An 18,887-nucleotide genomic window follows, 5' to 3' on the forward strand; every position below is an offset into this window, starting at 1 on the left:
GCTATATCTTTTGATATCCGGGCACCATCAACTTTCTTCACCACGTCTGCTTAGGTACCCGCTTTGTCTTCACCCAAATTGGTGGTGAGGAGGGTGTAAGAGGCCTGGTAGGTGTGCTCAAGGGTAATGTAACCAAGAGGAGTTACTGAAACCCAAATAAAGATTTTCTTTTGTAGAAAGAGACATGCCCCTTGGAGGGTGTCCCTATGGGTCTGGTGGAGATGTAGAAAGAGAAGGGTTTTCCTTGAACTCTGGGCACACTTTGCCAACGTGCATGCCTGTGTTGCTTTGAATGCTGCTGGGGGAGGGCACGTCTTCTCTCACCCCTGGCATTTCTCCTATGGTCTGCTCATGCCCTCTGCCCAGAGCTGTTGTTTTCTTTCAAGAGACCAAACTTGTCTCCTCCTATGAGGAAATAGAAGTAGTTCTTGCTTCTCTTCAGCTGCTGGGATGTGAACGGGGAGTGTGTTTTGCGATCTTTGTTAGTCTTCCTGGGGCTCCCAATAATTTCCCAATATAAATTCCAATGTTCACGTGAAACTCAACCTCTTTTCTAGCACATAGCACAGGCCTCCAGGAGGACAGTGCCACTTGCAGGCAGCTGCGGGGGCCTGGCAGCAGTGGAGGGGAGCAGACACACAGGAGAGCCGCTCAAGGGGCTGAGTGAGCCAGTCAGACAAGCCGATGGACTTTGAAGGGTGATGATCCATGATGCCTCCACCCAGAGGGACCCCATGTAGGGCACAGCACAGCGGTGCTCCATTGGGTTTTCAGGGACCGACTTTTCTGAAGTAGATTATCCACCCTTTTCCCTGGACAATCCTCCACAGGGACTAGATGTACTGGGAAGGAAGGTTTCATTTGCAAATAATGGGAGAGGACAGTGTGTGCAGCTTCATAGCCCAGAAGTGATCTGACTTTGAGTGAAAGGCCAGAGTCTTCAGCGACATTCCCTACCCCAACACACACATGGGCCAACACATCCACGTGCATGGATGCACACACACCTGCATGTGCATACTCACACACCCCTTTGGAGAACCACCAGGAGCAGGAGGTGCCCCTGGATGCCAGCAGGCAGCACCAGCCACAAATACTTTCCAAGGGCACTATGGGAGGTGGTGAACCTCCTCAGCTCTTCATGTACAGCTGTGTGCTTTGACCAGCCCAACAGCCGGTTACAGAAATCTACCTCCCGAAGGATCTGCTTTTTAAAACTCTGATCCTCACAGAATCGGAGAGGGGAAATACTCTTCGGTTAGTGTACATGTGTCTTGCCAATGATCACATTTCAGGTTCCCATGGATCATAGGCTAGAGAGGATCAGTGTTCCAGAGAGACATCATGAAGGAAATGCAGAAGGAGGTCTGGGACATGCCCGGTGCATTTTTCTCAGCTGTTCCCAGATACAAGGAGCATTTTTGGATCCTATTGGCAGCCCCAAGTCAATTTGCAAAGCCCCTATGTAGGCTTGAGTCTGTGGTGACTGCCCGGTGCGTGTAGGCTGGGAATGTCAACAACCCAAAGCTACACAAATAACAATGTAAAGTGGTTTTTAGCAACTGTGCTTAGACTGAAATAGAACATCCTGGAATTTGACCTCTTTCTGGGCCCAATGTGACTTTATTCTAAGGTTTTAATAGTCCCTACTTTCCCTTAAATTGAACTTTCTGCCAGTTTTGTGTGGTAATTGTTGATGGATCATTGTCCATGTCTGCCCTAGTCTCATCTATGCATACAGTGTATGTATTGTTATATGGAATTATTGAAACAGTATCATGATTGATTGTTACCTGGGGACATGGAGGGGAAGGGTGGGGGACATGAGGAGTCAACATCAATTTGGAAGAGAAGGTAGAAAAGATTGCAAAGTTCAAGCCTTTAAGACCCCAGACACTATATCTTTTGATAGCCAGGCACCATCAACTTTCTTCACCACATTTGCTCATGCACCCATTTGGATGACTCCCTTTTTAATGGGCCTCCCCCTCCCCTGTGTCCCCCAGCACTTCTGGCCTCTGCTCCTAACCTTGCGTGCCTTTACAGGCCATTTTCGCTTACTTCTGATCGGTTTTCTACCCAGCTACATGGCAATCTCCTTGAAGACGGGGCCAGGTCTGAGGTTGCATTGATTCCCGTGGCTTTTCATTCACGGCAGGGGTTTTCTTGCACCCTCTGAAGCCTGGTGCAGTCACGGGGTGCAAGCCCTGTGACTCACAGGGACCCTGGTGCGACAGAGCAGAACTGCTCCAGATGGGCTTGGTTGGCTATAGAGTCTGTTTTGTTTGTTGTGAGCAGTTTTATTGGCATATGATTCACATATCATACAATTCAGTATTGTTCAGCCACACCAGGAGAGGTTGTACAATCATCACCACCACCAATTGTACAACATCCTCTTCATTCTTGTACTCATCATTACAAGTGTCCTCCCCTAAACCTTCCCTGCCATACCTCCAAGAAACCCTGGATCCAGTCACTGTACCTATAGATTTACATTTGTATACATTCTGAATTTCATATACAGAAAAACATTTTTAAAAACACTAACAAGAATAGAGAACTGAAACAGATTTAAAAAAACTCAATCAAAAGGAAAGCAGAAAATATTAAAAACCAGCACAAATTTAAGTGGATCATAAGGGAGATCCAATGATAGGGTGTTGTTAACACAACTGTATCTGCAATAATCCACTTCCCAGCACATCCTTGCATGTTAGCAAGGCTATTCACATCCCTGGTCCATGGTCAGAGAGGATTCCCCTGGGGCTTCATCCACCTGTATTTCCCTTTCCCCTTTTCCCCCCTCAAACTGAACGAGCAATAAAATGGGTCAACTAATGACATCTGCCATAATTACAATGCTGTCTGATAATAGGGCTGCTCACATCCCTCAACTCTGATGGGAGGGGATCACCAGAGGCTTAATCCATGCAGACCATGCGAACGGATTGTGCGCTTCCTTAGCAAACGTTATGGAAGCAGGTCTCCAGCCCTTTCTTCCAAGGTGGGCTCAAACTTGGTAGGTTTGAACTGCCAACCTCTAGCTTCATACCTGAGAGCAAGCCATCTTTGCCCCTCGGGGACCTTATTGCATACTGAGTGGGTGATGCAAAGCAATGCAGCATGGGCAGGTCCTTTTCCAGGAGTTTCGTTTCTGGTTGATAAGAGGAGGTCTCTAGATCTGAAGCAGTTCAGTGCAGACAGCAGCAAAGGCACTCTGGTGCCTTCAACAGCACATTTCCCAACATGAAGCGTATCCAAGATGCTCGGTGTGTTCAGTGGTGCTCTTGTTTGATTGACTGATTAAGAGGCAACTTGTCAGGGGGAGAAGCAAGGTAGAGTGCTGTTCACTGGTCCACAGGCGGTTTCAGTCTGTCTTAAAATCATCTGAAGTAAGAGAGCATTTGTCACCATATTGTGAGTGCCAGGAATCTTATTCAAACAAAGAGCAAAATTAGCCATGGTTGGCCCAGCCTGGAATTTCAGAAAACAGTATTTAGCTTGACCTAGATATATTGACAAAGATAACAGTGCACCCCCTTGACACAGGAGCCTGCAAATACGGGCAGTTGCTCATTATTTCGACTTTGTTGCATGACTCTCTGTGTAAATATATTTAGCTCCCCCTTGCTATGCACACAGCGCTGGCAGTGGCAGCCCATTGGGCTGGACACAAATGCGATGATGAATAAATAAATCATCCTCTGGTGACTTCTGGGGGGAAAGGCTGGTTTGACCAGGATGACAAACCCGTTCTAAGAATTCATTACATTTTCACAGTCAGGAAAACCGTGGAGGCAGAAAGATCTGTAAGCAGACACCCCCAGCAAACGGGAGTCTCCCCTTGGTAATGCCACACTCCTGAGCGTACTGGAGTTGATTGTTTAATACTGGTGGGCAGACAAGGAGGCTCTCCTTTAGAGAGGTGTCAAGAGGGAAAGGAAATAAATCCAAGAGATCCTGAAGCCCTCTAAAACAAAGAGATTCCAAGGAGGAGACTCTTAGAAAAGCCCGAAGGACTGAAGGGGCGGGCGCTGGGTGAATGAAAACAACCCAGGGGACACGTCCCAGGGTTCAGCGTCCCAGGGCTTCTTAGCTGGATGTCATTACATGCACCTGCGTTTCCTGACTCCGTCTTCCTAGTGGGGTGATGACTGGGATGGGGGTCCCAGCTAGGGATATGCAGAGAGAGTCAGTTAAAAAGTCATTTTAATAATAAAATAAAGAGAAACATAAACCAAGAATGAAGCAACATCCAGGAAATCGGTATCAAGATTTGTAATCCCTCATAAGAAGAGGGAGCTTGGGTCAGGATAAAGACCTCCAACTCGTGGATGAAAACTCCCATCCCATCGAGAGCTGAAAGCAAGGAATGTATTGTGAAGCAGGGAATATTCATCATTGTGCTAAATGTCACGCAGTCTAAAAATATGAGGTAGGTTTTCAACAACCCCATAGTTAAAGACTGATGATTGGCCGTGTGCTTGTATGATGCCATAGCAATGCAGATGGTTCTTATGTCTCCATAGCAACAGCCGATGCTACTTTTTTGTTCTTCTGCATGGTCACAGAAGCTTGGTGAATTACATGGAAACATACAGAAGCAATGCGTTTTTATTTCCCAATTAGTGGGTCAGACACCAGAGGCCACTGTGAAGGGCTGGTCCCCGCCCGTGTAAATTAGAGCTATTGGGTGATAACCTTTCTCTGGGAACAGGTGTTTACACCAGGTGTGAATCTTTGCCTTCACACACCACTGCTCTGCAGCAGTACTGTTATTGTTTCGTGGAATGCACGTCTATTTAGATAATGTTTCCACCAGCAGCCGACATGCATTTGCGATGCCCAATTGCCTTAGCAAGTGCTGTCAACACAGGGGGCTTTATACAGTTCATGGAAAAATGATCTGTTCATTCAAATTCCCCAAGACATTTTTGTAGTCCTTTGTATTTGAGAGGCGGCCATTAGGCATCAAGAATTTGCCATTTTTACCCCAAGATGAGCAATGGACTAGTCTACTAGGGTGAGATGTGCTGTTGAGTCGTGAAACATTAGATAAGTCATCATAATCATCCGTCCCTCTACCATCCAATCTATAAAAAAGAAATGATGGCCAAAGTCTGTTTCTTCCTCAAAGAGCAACGTCTACAAAGCATGCAGACAAGTTGGGTCAAATGTGCTTTGGAAGATGACATGAATGTCAAGAGACATTCGATTGTCTTAGGGTCTCAGTTTGAGATATGATGGTGGGGGGTGGTATGTGTCTGAACCTAGAGTAACAGAAAATACCATGAACCTTGCAAGTGTAAATAAGACACATAGAGGTCTCTTGAGCTCCCAACCCTTTTACCGTGGCTTCCATTGTTGAGCCAAGTCCACACTCACCTTGACCTTGGCTGTGTTTCATCAGGACTGAGTTATAGCCTTAAATGATACCACCAAAGTTTGCGATCCCAATGGAAGCTATTCACTCCTCTATAGTATTTCTTTCTTTCTATGAGAGGACATTTTTATAAATGTCCTTTAGACAAACACAGTATCTTGCCTTACATATAGAAGGCAGTCAATACATATTCATTCTTCTCCTCCTCTTACATTTTTACCCACTCCCCAAAATCTGACATTTGTGGTCCTTTGAGATGGGGATATAAAAGTTGAGTCAGCAAGAATAAGCTTGTTTGATGCTAAGGGTAGCATTCTAGAAGTGTTAACCATAAGGTGACCAGATTTAAAGCGGGACACCATTGACCAGGTGGTGGTGGTGGTGGGGGTTCTTGATTAAAAATTTGGTCTATATGGGCCAAATAGACTGTCCCCTAGCTTGCCATGCATTCTTTCCAAAAAGCGGGACCTTTTTAAAATGCCAAAAATTGGAACTGTCCTGACAAAAGTGGGACGTCTGATCGATCACCTTAGTTAAACATCATCATTGATGCAAGTGTTCAGTTCTGACTACTCGGGGTGAAAATACAGGTCAAAAAATGGTAAAGGACAGAGACATAGTTTCTTCTTCAGAATGCCTGATTAAACAGAAGAGCGCAGCAGAAGCGAGCTGTGTTGTTGAGGAAAACCTTCCTGGAGGGAAAAGGAATGAATGAACAAGGAGAAGATGAATATTATTTACTGAGTGCTGATTAAGTGATGGACTTCTAGCTAGGCTCTTTACGTGCTTCATCTCATTGACAGAGGGTTGATTCTTGATTAAGAAATAAAAATAAGAGGATGGAAATAGTGGTTTATAAGTGGGAGCTACTGAGTAATGAGTTTGGTCAGGGAGAGGGGGTAAATAGGAAAGAAGGTGATAACTCAAAAAAACAAAATCACACCTCACAGCCCATGAATTTATTCTGGGAAAGATTATAAGACTCTACAAGCCAAATGTAGGGGTTTGAACTTATGTGCCATGCGGTACGATTGTACACTGTTGGCTCTCACTGCCATCGAGTCAGTGCTGACTCATAGTGGCCCTTTTAGGACAGCAGGAAGGATATTGAATCCGGAGACCTGAGTACTTAGTAAAGTCACTGTAATATTCAGAGTGTCCCTGGATGTTACTTGTCTGTTAAATGAGCAGATGTACTATTAATTCATAGTTCCACTCTAATATTTAAGGAGTTCATATCAGGGAATTGGGCTTATAATGAATGCCTTTAAGAAGCAGCGCCATCTGGCTAGACCAGAGGATGCACACTGGTACAGATGGGAACTGGAAACACAGGGAATCCAGGACAGATGATCCCTTCAGGGCCAGTGGTGAGAGTGGCGATAGGGGAACCGATTACAAGGATCTACATATAACCTCCTCCCTGGGGGACGGACAACAGAAAAGTGGGTGAAGGGAGACGTCGGACAGTGTAAGATATGACGAAATAATAATAATTTATGAATTATGAAGGGTTCATGAGGGAGGGGGGAGGGCAGGGCGGGGGAAAATGAGGAGCTGATATTAAGGGCTCAAGTAGAAAGCAAATGTTTTGAGAATGATGATGGCAACAAATGTACAAATGTGCTTGACACAGTGGATGCATGGATGGACTGTGATGAGAAGTGTACGAGCCCCAATAAAATGATTTTTTTAAGAAGCAGCACCATGATCTTTACAGAAGGCAGGCTGTTTCTTATTGCAAGTTATTCTTCAAGGGAAGGGTCCAACTTAAGTCCAAGAGTCACCTTGAGCCTCCCAAGGCCACCTTCTCTTTTGCTGGAGCCTGCTAACCAAAAACCTTAGAACCCAGCCAAATAAACTCAGCCCAACAGCTGCATCGCCACGAGAGCTTGCTTGGGCATGTAACCGAGGTAAAGAGGGAGGAAGCCATCCAGCCATTCTGTGGGTCACATGTGCCTAAGGTTGAATAAGAGAGCAGCCCGGTTCCCCAGGTCATCTGCCTCCTTCACTCCAGCCCCACGCTACTTATTCCAAGACGCCACTGACCACGGGCCCTGAATAGCAGACTTTCTGGGATTGCTCCTGTCATTACCCTTGATGTCAAGTGCATCTCCTCTGGCTGCCTTCACACCTGATGCCTCCCTGGGACTGTTGCTAAGCCCATCTCTGCCCCTGATCATCCCCGTTCTCTCCTGGTCTATAGGGAAGCCGGCTGCTTTCTCATCTGCTGGACCCCATCCAGCCCCATCTCATGCCTTCCAAGATTCAGCATTATTATGCCTTCCTGCTGTTCCGTCCAGTCCCAATGGCTGCTGCCACTTCCCTCTGGGATGGTAATAGCAGCTGTTCTCATCTAGCTGCTGAGGATACTCCACTGGGGTTGTCATTTCCTGGCGCTGCCTGCCAGGGCCAGCCTCCACGTCTGGCACCTGCTCTGCCACCACCACAGTCACCCAGTCACCTTTCTGTTGCATGTTTTGCCAGGACCACTGCAATCAGCTCACCTCCATCTAAAGCTAACACCTGTCCCTGAAGCTTCTACCTGCTGGGGCACTTCACCTCCCCAGCACTGTGGGTGCCCGTGTATCCATCAGGAGACACCTCTGAGTTACTCATGATCTAGTTCTCTGCCCTGATGGACTTACGCGAAGTCCACAAGAGATTAAATGGGATCGGGAAACTGCAGGCGCCAGAATTTGATGGGGGCTCTCCTGGTCTGCGATTGCCACAAGATTCTGGCCCCAATAGCTCTCTTGCGAATGTCTCACGAAATGCAAAGACCTCCTGTCTAGATTTAGGGAGGCACTAGATTCTAGGGTCTCCCGTGAAGCAAGTGGGGGCCTCAGAACTTCTTGAAATAGGACCCCAGACTACAGCATCTTATGCATAGAACACGACTCATAGGACACAAGGTCATCTCTGAGCTGAATGCCCCACTGAAACCTGCAGACACAGACTCTGACAAAGGACCATCAACATTTGCAACCGCCTTGGGTTGGCTTACAGAAGAGGAAGTAAGCAGAGCCAAGGCCCAGGTTCAAAGCATTCCTCTCCCCTGGGCATGGTCTACTTTCATTCCAAACTCCCCGGCTCTCTAACTGCCCAAACACATTCAGACATGAAAGGGAGACGCCCAGAACTGCTTCAGTGGTCACGTTTGTTTGTGCTCCGTGGGCCGAGCAGTTACATCCTGGCCGTTCTTGCAGGGGGATCTGGTCAGGAAACGCACCACTTCCGCTCAAGAAGAAAATGCTCCTTTCTTTCTCAGCCTCTTTCCTCACCCTGCCGACACCTACCCCACGTGCTGCAGGTCCGAGGGTCTTGGAAAGGAGATTGATTTCACCAAGAGGTGTCAGGGAAGCCGCGTCATGCCCCGTATGACAGTATGACGTGCCCAACTGGGCCATGCGCCTCCAGGGACATGCAGAGAGCCCTTCAGGGGGCTGGCCAAAAGCACCACAGTCTTTGTTGAGTGATTGAATTCCTGTAAATTGGGGGAAACAAAGCCAAGTATAACAGAACCTTTTTTATTTTTATTTTTTTTAAGATTGTGGAACATTCTGAAAGGTAGTCATTTTTTCCATTCTACATTTTAATATAATAGCAAGCCCCGGTGACATAGTGATAATGCGTTGGGCAGCTAACTGCCAGGTTAGCAGTTCAAAACCACCAGCTGCTTCCTTGGGAGAAAGACAAGGTTTTCTACTCCCAGCAAGAGTCAACAGTCTCAGAAATCCACCATCGACTTGACGGGTCGTTTGAGAGCGTTTGGAGAGGTGGGGAGCCGAGATGATTGGGCAAGCTAGGTGAGATCAACAGCCCCCCGTGATGATGGCTTCCCACCACAGTGCCATGGAGGTCGCCTGTGTGCTGCTGTGATCCTGGACGCCGTGCCACCAGTATTGCCAGTGCCAGCAGCGTCTCCCATGGTAAACTGGGATGTCCAGACGGAGACAGACTTGGAAGTCAGGCCTGGCAATCGAGTTGGAAAAATGAGCCAATGAAAGGATTCACTGAAAACCCGAGGAATTACAGCAGAATGCTGTCTGCTCTCGGGCCGGAGGGGGATTCCCTCTAGGTTGGAAAGCCCTCAAAGCCCACCGGAACCACCATGGGCCTGCGCCTTCTCAGGGCTGTGCAGAGGGTGCAGAATGGGACTTTCCATTCCACTGCCCACGAGGTCTCTGTGAGCCGGGTTTGACGGGGGGTGGGGCAACTAACGAGAACGTGATAACTTTCGTGATCTGGTTTTAAAACATGCAGCTGCTCGCCGGATCACCACGCTGCAAAACACCCTTGAGAACCTCAGCAGGGCTTTTAAATGAAGCGTTGTCCCCTTTCGGCTCTGCTCCGTCACGCACCACTTCTCGTGGTTCGCTTGCTTGCGACTCGGGCACTGCGGGGCAGCGGAGCACCGCCCTCTTGGGTTCCCGAAGCTGTACGTCTTTACGGGAGAAAGAGTTCATCTGTTCCCTGGTGGGTTCGAACTGCTGACCTTGTAGTTAGCAGCCCAGCATGAAATTCACTGTAGCATCGGGGCTTCTCTTTCTTACAGTCAGTCGGCTTCGTATTCAGAGCTTGGTCTCTCAGGTTCAGGCTGGGAGTCTGCGTCTTAAAATAGCATGTCTGCTGGAGTGACGGAGGCACATTCCTCTTCTTGCCCGGTCAAAATCAGACTGGTTCTTGACCTTTGGTTTCTGAGAAAAGGGCAGTGGCTATACGTTCAGGCATATATTTAGAGATTAAGGTTAAGACACGGTTTGCATAATGAAGTGCATGTCCAAGTTTTTGGATTAAAGATACCCGTTGATTCCCATCATTAATTTCATTCTGTTGACACAGGAAGAAATTGAAGCAAGCAATTATTTTTCTTTGTGCCTCGGGTCAAAACTGGCCAAGGAAATGTAAGATGCAGGATTGATTCCAAAAACTCCCCAGAGCTATGGAAATGGTGTACATTGAGGTGCATTTATTGTTCCAAAGGTCACATTGTAACCACAATTCCATTACCAGGCGACCCGCTGCTGTTAATTAAAGGGACCACAGGATACTAAGCAGGAAGGCCCACTTCAACTTGTAAAACCAGGTAACTTGGAAAACCATGTGTTCCTGGTATAAATGGACGCCCTGTCAATTTGGTCATGAATGCAAATGCGTAGTGGAGTTTTTAAGAGGTCACCAGTGGTATCGCGTGAACTATGCCTGCGCCTTATTTTATTTGTGCGTGGTATGTAACTTGTTTCCTGCGTGGGTGAGAATATAATTAAGTTTTACATTCAGAAAAACCATGTCTGGGATCCTTTAACCTGGAGACTGTCTATCTGCACCTCAGTGCCGTTACTTTTGCTTTCAAAGGACTGATCACGTTTCTAGGCTCCATTTGCACATGTTGGCCTCACTGCCGGGAATGCTCTCTTCAATCCTGGAGTTTCTCCACCTTGATCCCACTGTCTGGCAGCCCCGAGTCCCAAGAGAGTTGCCTTCTCTGTGTGGCCATGAAACCAGCTTCAAGAAGATCATGGCTGAGGCAAACGACCAAGCACGCAACTGCTAAATGAACGTCTAGAAGGGGGCCCAGAAGAAGGGCCCGCTGATCCCAAACCCTCTGGATCACAGTTCTCCTCTGTCCCACATGGGGTCTCCCGGAGACAGAGTTGGCTTGATGGCAATGGGCTTGATGTCTTGGTTCAGCCATCTGTGGTGAAATCAGCACTCTCACTTGGGGTTCACTCCAGTTGGTCCAGCCCTTGTGCTATTCCCCACCCAGTATCATGTAGCGATCCATCGTCATCCCCAGGAGTGGATCCTTGGAATTCCCCAGCGGCAGAGGCCAGTCGTATTCTTCTAGGTAGCCCCAGGGCCAGGGCGCTGGCTGGCCCTGGCAGCTAGTAGGTCTTCAACACATGCCTGTAGCTTGAATTGACCTCCTAGCATGTGTGATGAAAATTCGACACCAAGGATAGTATCAATAGTTAATGAGTGGGTCTGTGGTTAGAAGATCAATGGGATCGGCCCGTAAGTTAACAACGTTATTCTCTGTCCAACCCCCTGAAGGTTCAAACCAGTCTCAGGAGCGGTGCTGATCACCGTGTCTGTTGGTTCGTATTCTGTTGGGCCCATGTTTTGATCACCAGACAATTTGGGGTCCTGTTGGGATTGCCTACAAATGAGCAAAGCTTTTGGAAGTGATTGGTGAAAGGCCTGACCTCTCTGGACATTATAAGAAATATTTCCCTACATAATTTTCCCTCTGCACTATTTCTTACTTGGGAGTTTTGGAATAATTACTGTGACAGGCCTCCCTCCCCTGTCTTCCAGATTGTCCCGCTGTAGGGGTTCGCATATTGCTCTGGTACTGGGAGCTAAGCCACTGACATTTGAAATAACAGCAAGGTTACCCAGGATGGACAGATTTCAGCGGAGGCTCCATACTAAGACAGACTCGGAAGAAAGACTTGGCGAGCTACTTCCACAAATTAGCCAAAGGAAGCCCTATAGGTCAGAACAGAATACTCCAGGACTGGAGTATTGACCTATTTGACTGGAAGATTACCTATTTGAGATGGACAGACCCCCCAAACCAGTTCTGTCATATATGGGTCACCGCTGCTCCAGAGGGACTCAGGGGAGACTAACAACAGCCCACTGGGAATTGATTCTGTCAGTTGGTTCAGGCTCATTGTGCCTATGGGAGAGAGAAGAATTTCATAGGGATGTAAATCTATACAGAAGCTGACTCCCACCTCCTTTGCCCATAGAGCAACTGGCTGGTGGGTTCGAACTGCCGACTGTAGGGTTTGCAGGGTGGTACTTAACTGCTGTGCTGCTAGCAGACTATAAACATGCGAATCCTTCACAAGCATGCCATCTTTTAAAGAAGCTCCCCCTCTGAACGGGAAAGAGGGGGAGAAAGTGCCAGACATGTTCTGGTGCCCTTCCCGTGATGCCTCTCTCTGGACTCTTTCCTCATCCCTGCTCCCACAGCCCTTCTACGGAAACACCGAGCAATGACCCGGGGCCTTCACAGCTGCCGGCTTTCTCTCTCTGAAAAACAGAAGCGCTGAAACGGAAAACCTTAAAAAAAAAAAAAAAAAAAAGGCACAGAGGTTGGTGTAGGAGGAAAAAATACTTCTTTTCAAACATTAAAAAAAATATATCACTCTGTCCTTTATCTATCTCGATATTTTTTTCCTTAAAACACATGGGTGGAGAGGGACCCATCCCCATTTAAAGTTTTCATTGTCAGGAAACAAGTTTCCCTCCCTGTGTGGCACTTTCTGAGAGAGACTAGTCCTGCTGGAGGAAGACGCCTCCCAGGGCTGGATTCCAATTAACTGCTGTACTGATTGCTGATGACTTTAGGCAATCACGGTGCTTCAGCAAATGGGATGAGAAGCTCAACAATCATCCGGACGAGTTGGCTGATCAACCAAAACATAGACTCACAAGCCACCCCACCGCCCCCTCAACCCCGCCCCGTCATCCGCCATTTGGGGGGGAAGACATTGGTCCTATCCTCGATAGCAGGGAAAGATCGTAATGGTTATACAAGTATAGTTTCTCCCTCTGCGTGGTGCGCTGCCGTGCCGCGACCAGGTAGAGAGAAGGGCAAGTGAAGAGCTATGTTTGAGGTTTCAGCCCTGGTTCTTACTTTATTCCTATGTGATGTTGGGATTAGGTACCACATTCATTGATCATATAACAAGTAACCCCACGCCTGGTGCCACCCAATAGCAGACGTGGTTTGGTTTTCTGGGAGCTCCGTTTCAAAAGTTTGTGGCATTTCCCTGTTGTCGGCTGGCATCGCTCATTTGTACACATTGCTTGCCTCTGTGGATCGGGTCTGCTAGTTTCTCCTCGTGGGGAACTCCTCCAGGGGTTAGTGGACCTGGGAAAGGGATGAGTCTTTCTACTCCTGTAAGGGTTTACAGTCTCTGAGACCCCAGGGGCGGTTCATTCCACTCTGTCCTCTAGGTTATGATGAGTCTGAATGTATCCGACAGTGATGACTGAGAGACTGGCTTGGATAGATCCATTCCATGGGAAAGGTAGAGGGGAAAGAGCTGGGACAAAGCCCACTTATGCAAACATTTCAATTGTGCAAACATCTTCAAGAATCTGTTTATATGGCATTTGTTGACACCCTGCTGGTCAACACAAGTCACCTAGCCTTGTCTGGAGAAAGTGTGTGCCCATCGGAAAACCACATGGCAAACTGCATAGCTCATCAAGGGCATTGAGAATCGGGACTAAATGGTGTCATCTACCACAACGTTTGATTCTCTCCATGAGTTAGTTAGTTTATTGTGCCAACCTGGCCAATAAACACGTGGGGTTAATTGAAGGGTGGAGGGATAAATGGCTTGGTGAACCTCGCCTTTCTAGTTCTCGGGTCTCTTGCTTTGTGATGGTCGGACCAGGGTGCAGCTGCCTTAGCCAGTTCCCTGCTTCAGCTGGCAAGGCTCACTTCCTGCAAGATATTCCTAAGGAGAAGCCACATGGACCTACCCCGATGCAGCCCTGAGTGCTCGAGTAGCCGTGTGGAGACCCCTGCCAGCGCTGAGATGCTTACACGTTCACTGGGTCAACTTTCCTCCTGAAGTCGGCATCATTGCCTCTGTTTTGTGAGATGGAGGAGGACTTTGTGGATTGGTGTTGGACATATGGGTTAATGGGTTAATGTTTGACTTGTGGCTTAGGTAGCACTGGGTTGGGATGTTTTCTTGATGCACACTTACCCTTTATATAAAACTCTCTCTTATGCATATGAGTTTCTGTGACTTTGTTTCTCTAAAGTACCCAGATTAATACACTCCATCTCAGTTTTCTCATTGAGTAAAAGGAAATAATAATCATCAGCCTTTGAAAATTAAAAGAGAAGGCACCTAAATAGCATCTAGCTCAAGGCCCAGGACCACGTTGGTAATCAGTACACACCATTTTCTTCCTCTTTTCTTCTCCAGCTCCGTAAAAGGAAAACTAGGGCCTGTCATCCCCAGCAGTGGGACTGAGGTTTGGGAAAGAAAACACTGCGGAGCATTTATGGAACTCTCCATTGCTCTCGGAGGTTCTGTTCCTCCGCTGCCTCATCTGTCACCTTCCCCTCTTGGGCTCCACTGGGCCGATTGAGCGCAACTGTGTGTCCTGCTGAAGGGTCTACCCAGTTGTTGAGAACTGGAGTAAATTATAGAAGCTTTATTCCTACCCACAGGGAAACATACATTCAAGTCACTTGGGCATTAAATCACAATTTTCATAAGCACTTCCATTTAAGCATGTAGCAAATGGAAATTTTCTCAGAGATATGCTTTTATATGTACTATATAAATCAAAGCAACTGTGTACCATTCAGGCTGAGGGTACAGGGCGTGGAGAAAGGAGAGGGGGGAAAACTTTTGTTGGGTGAGTGAAACAACTGACTCAGTGTTGCCCAAGATAGCTGGAACGGAGCCAGGGATACGGTCTTGTCTGCCCTTGCCCTTGCCCTTGCCTTCCGCGAAGCCCGCGTTTTCAAATGCTTCCAAGTAAACAGAGTGTGATGGACAGGTGGAGAACACACAACATGGCCACACTCACCACCTGCAGCTCCATTCGGATTCTCAGTAACCCTGTAGATCTGCACCTGTAGGTTTCTAAGGCTGTACATCTTTATGGGAGCAGAAAGCCTCATCTCTCTCCCCTGAGACAGCTGGTGGTCTTGAACAGTTGACCTGGGAGTTAGCAGCCCAAAGCACAAGCCACTGTACTATCAGCATTCTTTGGTGGGCAGGTTACAAATGAGAAAGGCTAAATGGTTGTCAAGTCACAATCTTCTTTCTTCCCTTACTGACTGGAAAACTGTTTAGGAAGCAGGCTGATGCAGTCCTCCCATAATACACCTTAGTTGTGCAGTTGGATGTGGTCCCCACAGACTACGAGGGGTCTAATACAATTAACCTCAAGAACAGCAAAAGTGTGGGGATGAAAGGGTCAATATTTTAATACAAGAGAGATGGGAACTCACAGCCCTTGGGCAAGACCTGTCAAATGACCTTTGCGACTGTCCCCGGTGCTCCCAGGCTGCAGCCTGTGGCGATGATGAAGATACTGCTCTCTCTCCCGTTTGCCTGTTTTCTTCTGTTCCCTCCCACATGTGGTTTTTCTTTTCTTTTCGTTGTCTCCTGCTCTCTCTCTCTGATTCTTCTGACAACATGGGGAAGAAGACTGGCTAGACCCGGACGGGAGCATTCACTAAGAGGGATTTCTGGATTCAAAGACATTTCTTCTGCTGGCCAGAAGCCCCGCCACACAGTGGAAATCCACTTAGCTGGATTTCAGCTCAGGTTTCTTTCCCCTGTAGTACAAACATGGTATTTTCCCTGTGTGTATACATACTTGATATTCATTGACTCTTCCTTCTGTGGCTGAGTTTTTATTCCCAGTGGGCAAATTCTACTGAATGAACTGTTTTGGAACATGAAAGGTAACCTCAAAGCGCTCTTCTTTAAGGAGATGCTGAATAGGGAAACAGGAATTGTGAACCTCACTTCTGGGCATTGCGGTATCATGAATGATCTTCCAAGAGCATCAAGATGCCTAATGATGTGATGATCACTGTTCGGTGACATTGAACTCTAGTTCTGAGATTAGAATATTCCCTGAGCCCCTCCACCGCCGCCATCTCTTCTCCTGCCCCCCTTCTACTTTCAAACAAATCTAACCTGTTTGTACTTGTATGCATTCTTAAGAAATGGAATAATTGCGTTTAAAGGATGTGGAAGTGATAGGAAAGAAATCCATCCCCATATCCCATTTTAAAAATAAGTTGTTTAAAACTCAAAATTCTTTGTGTCTGATAAGGACCTTACACTGTACCTGATACACTGTACCTTGAGGTGGGTGCTCAATGAATATTAGTTTCATACGCAAGTAATCGGAAGAAGTACCAAACCAAAAGTCCACCCAATGGCTTACAATGTCCATGTCTCTTCAAATGCTTAATTGTAAGGCCCTGACGAAGAAAGAACTAAACGTAAATGTCTTGGGTTGGTGAAGGAGACAGAAAGCACTGGAATCACATCCAGAGGAGACAGAATTTCCACAAGTGTTGGCCTCACTGAGCTAAATATAGGTCCATTGTGTAGGCAAATTACTGAACTGAAACTTCGGCAAAATAGCAATAATAATAGTACCTCCCTCAGAGGGTAGCTGGGGGGCATGCATGCGCTAATGAGTGAAAATTACTTACAGGGGTTTGCCTGGCATGCGTGTTTAACTGCCGCCTTCGTCTCATTATTATTATCATCATCTCAAGAACCTAATTTGTTTGGGGACCTCTGGCTTCCCAGCGGTTTGGTTTCGTCTCGGACCTCTTAGACCGTTATGAAGCGCAGTCACCAAGAAACAGAGGGTTGGAGTACCAACAACCAGAAATGTCATACTTTTCCGTAAGTCGTTGTGGCCTGATGGTACAGGTCATTTATCATTCTTCCCCAGGGACGCTTTTCCTGGCTACTCTGGTCCTTCAAACTAGGCTTAGAGTTTGTCAGAAAACAACTGATGGGTGTTACGTGTATCATTCATCTAAATTTATTTAACCTTCACAAACTCGCACTCTAGTCTGCCCCCTAACCCGCTGGGAGACTTCGGATCTGGGGGAGTGTCAAGGGAAGAGGCTAGTGGTGATCAATATATGCCAAAGACAAAAAAGTTAGCAAATTAAAAAAGACCAAGGAAGACTCTTTTTGTGCCCCCGGTGAGGGCTGACACAGCAGCCCATCCCTTGTGTGTTCGGTCGTAGCAAAGCTCCTGATGGCTGCCTCTGTTTCCAGCATGTTCTTGCCCAGCTCCCTCTTGGATAATACTTCCCCCTCACCCACACTAACAACTGTCTCTCTGCTGACCTGTGACATACCCTGGCGAAGTGATCATGATTGGAAATTGGGCGAGGAGATTTCGGGAGGTCACAAAGATAAGAAGAGAATGCTCCAAAAAAAGAATTAGGGACCCTATAACCAAATCATGAAGAGAGCTTGTTCGAGTCATTGGGAAATCAAACAGGATGCTGTGATGCGCTGTGCCTGGCATGGAGGCTGTCTCAACAGTGACCTGGGTCACAAGACAGTTTTAACGTTTTAGGGCAGGTACCATGGAGGAAGAGGAATAGTAGTTGGTCTTGAATAAGTACAATTTTTTTTTTGAAAGCGCAAGAAGAAACTTGATTTGCTTGACCAAACAAAGGAGCATCCTGGGACTTCAGTCTCCAAGGTGGCTCTCCGGCTGTTCTTGGGCCAGGGGTCTTGTGTAGGGTAACTGGCATCTGGTGGGTGTTTTACACGGGTTTCTGCAGCATACGGACCAGTGTTCTGTGCCTCTTCAGTTAGGACAGGGGTGCCTAAAGATGGTGTTCTGCCCAGGTCCGGGTCATTGACGGATGGGGTGTGCTTCCAACCTTGTGGCACAGGCTGAGGACACCCAGTCACTGTTGATCAGGAAATGGGTGGTTTGCCTAATAAAGAAGGAGCAGTTTCCAGGTCTGTCTTCCTGAGCATGGCATGGTGGGCCCCACATTGGGCTACTAACTGCAAGGTCAGCAGTTCGAATCCACCAACCGCGAAGGCTCCTCCGGAGTCTCAACAGAAATGTACCTCAAGTTTCGGTTGTCTCCTAAGCATGTCCTTCCATGTCCCTGGAGCTTCCTAGCCTGTTGCCTATGTGACCCTGGGGCCAGTGAGGTTTCCACCCCAGCCACCATAGTTGCCTTTAATTACGAGTTATTTCCTACCTGCTTACACCCCTCAAAGGGAAAAAAAATAAAGCTTTAAGAATTGGTAGATGGGATAGAGAAAGATTTGGGAAAGAGGAGAAGAAATAGACTTAACAATAGATGTGAAGCAATGGAATTCTTGCTGAGAAGATTAGTTTTAATTGTCCTCAGAGAAAATTAATAATGGGTACCTGTGTAAGAAAAATATCGCAGCGAGTAGAGCTATAGTAGATGTGGAAATCTCATCATCGTGGTATAATCCTATTTAATAAACCGACGGCATGGGTGTCATTGTTCTTGGGTGCCATCCAGTCAGTCCCAATTCATCATGCCCGAGTACACAACAAAATACAGCACTGCCGGGCCCTGCGCCATCCACACAGCTGTTCCTATGCCTGAGCCCATTCTTTCCGTCGCTCTGCTTGAGGGGCTTCCTTTTATTTATTTATTTTCCTGCAGTCCTTCCAATTTGCCAAGCATGACGTCCTTCTCAGGGACTGGCCTCCCCTCACAACATGTGCAAAGTGTGTAAGATGCAGTCTCGCCATCTTTGCTTCGAAGGAGCATTCTGGTCGCACTTCTTCCAAGACGCACCTGTGTGTCCTTTCAGCAGTCCCTGCTACGGTCAGTCTTCTTCGCCAGCACCACAATCCAAATGCATGGATTCTTCTTCTGTCTTCTTTATTCGATGTCCAACTTCCACACACATAGGAGGCATGGAAAATGCCATGGGCTTGGCTCAGATGCATTTTT

Source organism: Echinops telfairi, unplaced genomic scaffold (genome assembly GCF_000313985.2).
Source record: "Echinops telfairi isolate 266 unplaced genomic scaffold, ASM31398v2 ScPeMD7_7474;HRSCAF=8512, whole genome shotgun sequence".
Taxonomy (NCBI): domain Eukaryota; kingdom Metazoa; phylum Chordata; class Mammalia; order Afrosoricida; family Tenrecidae; genus Echinops; species Echinops telfairi.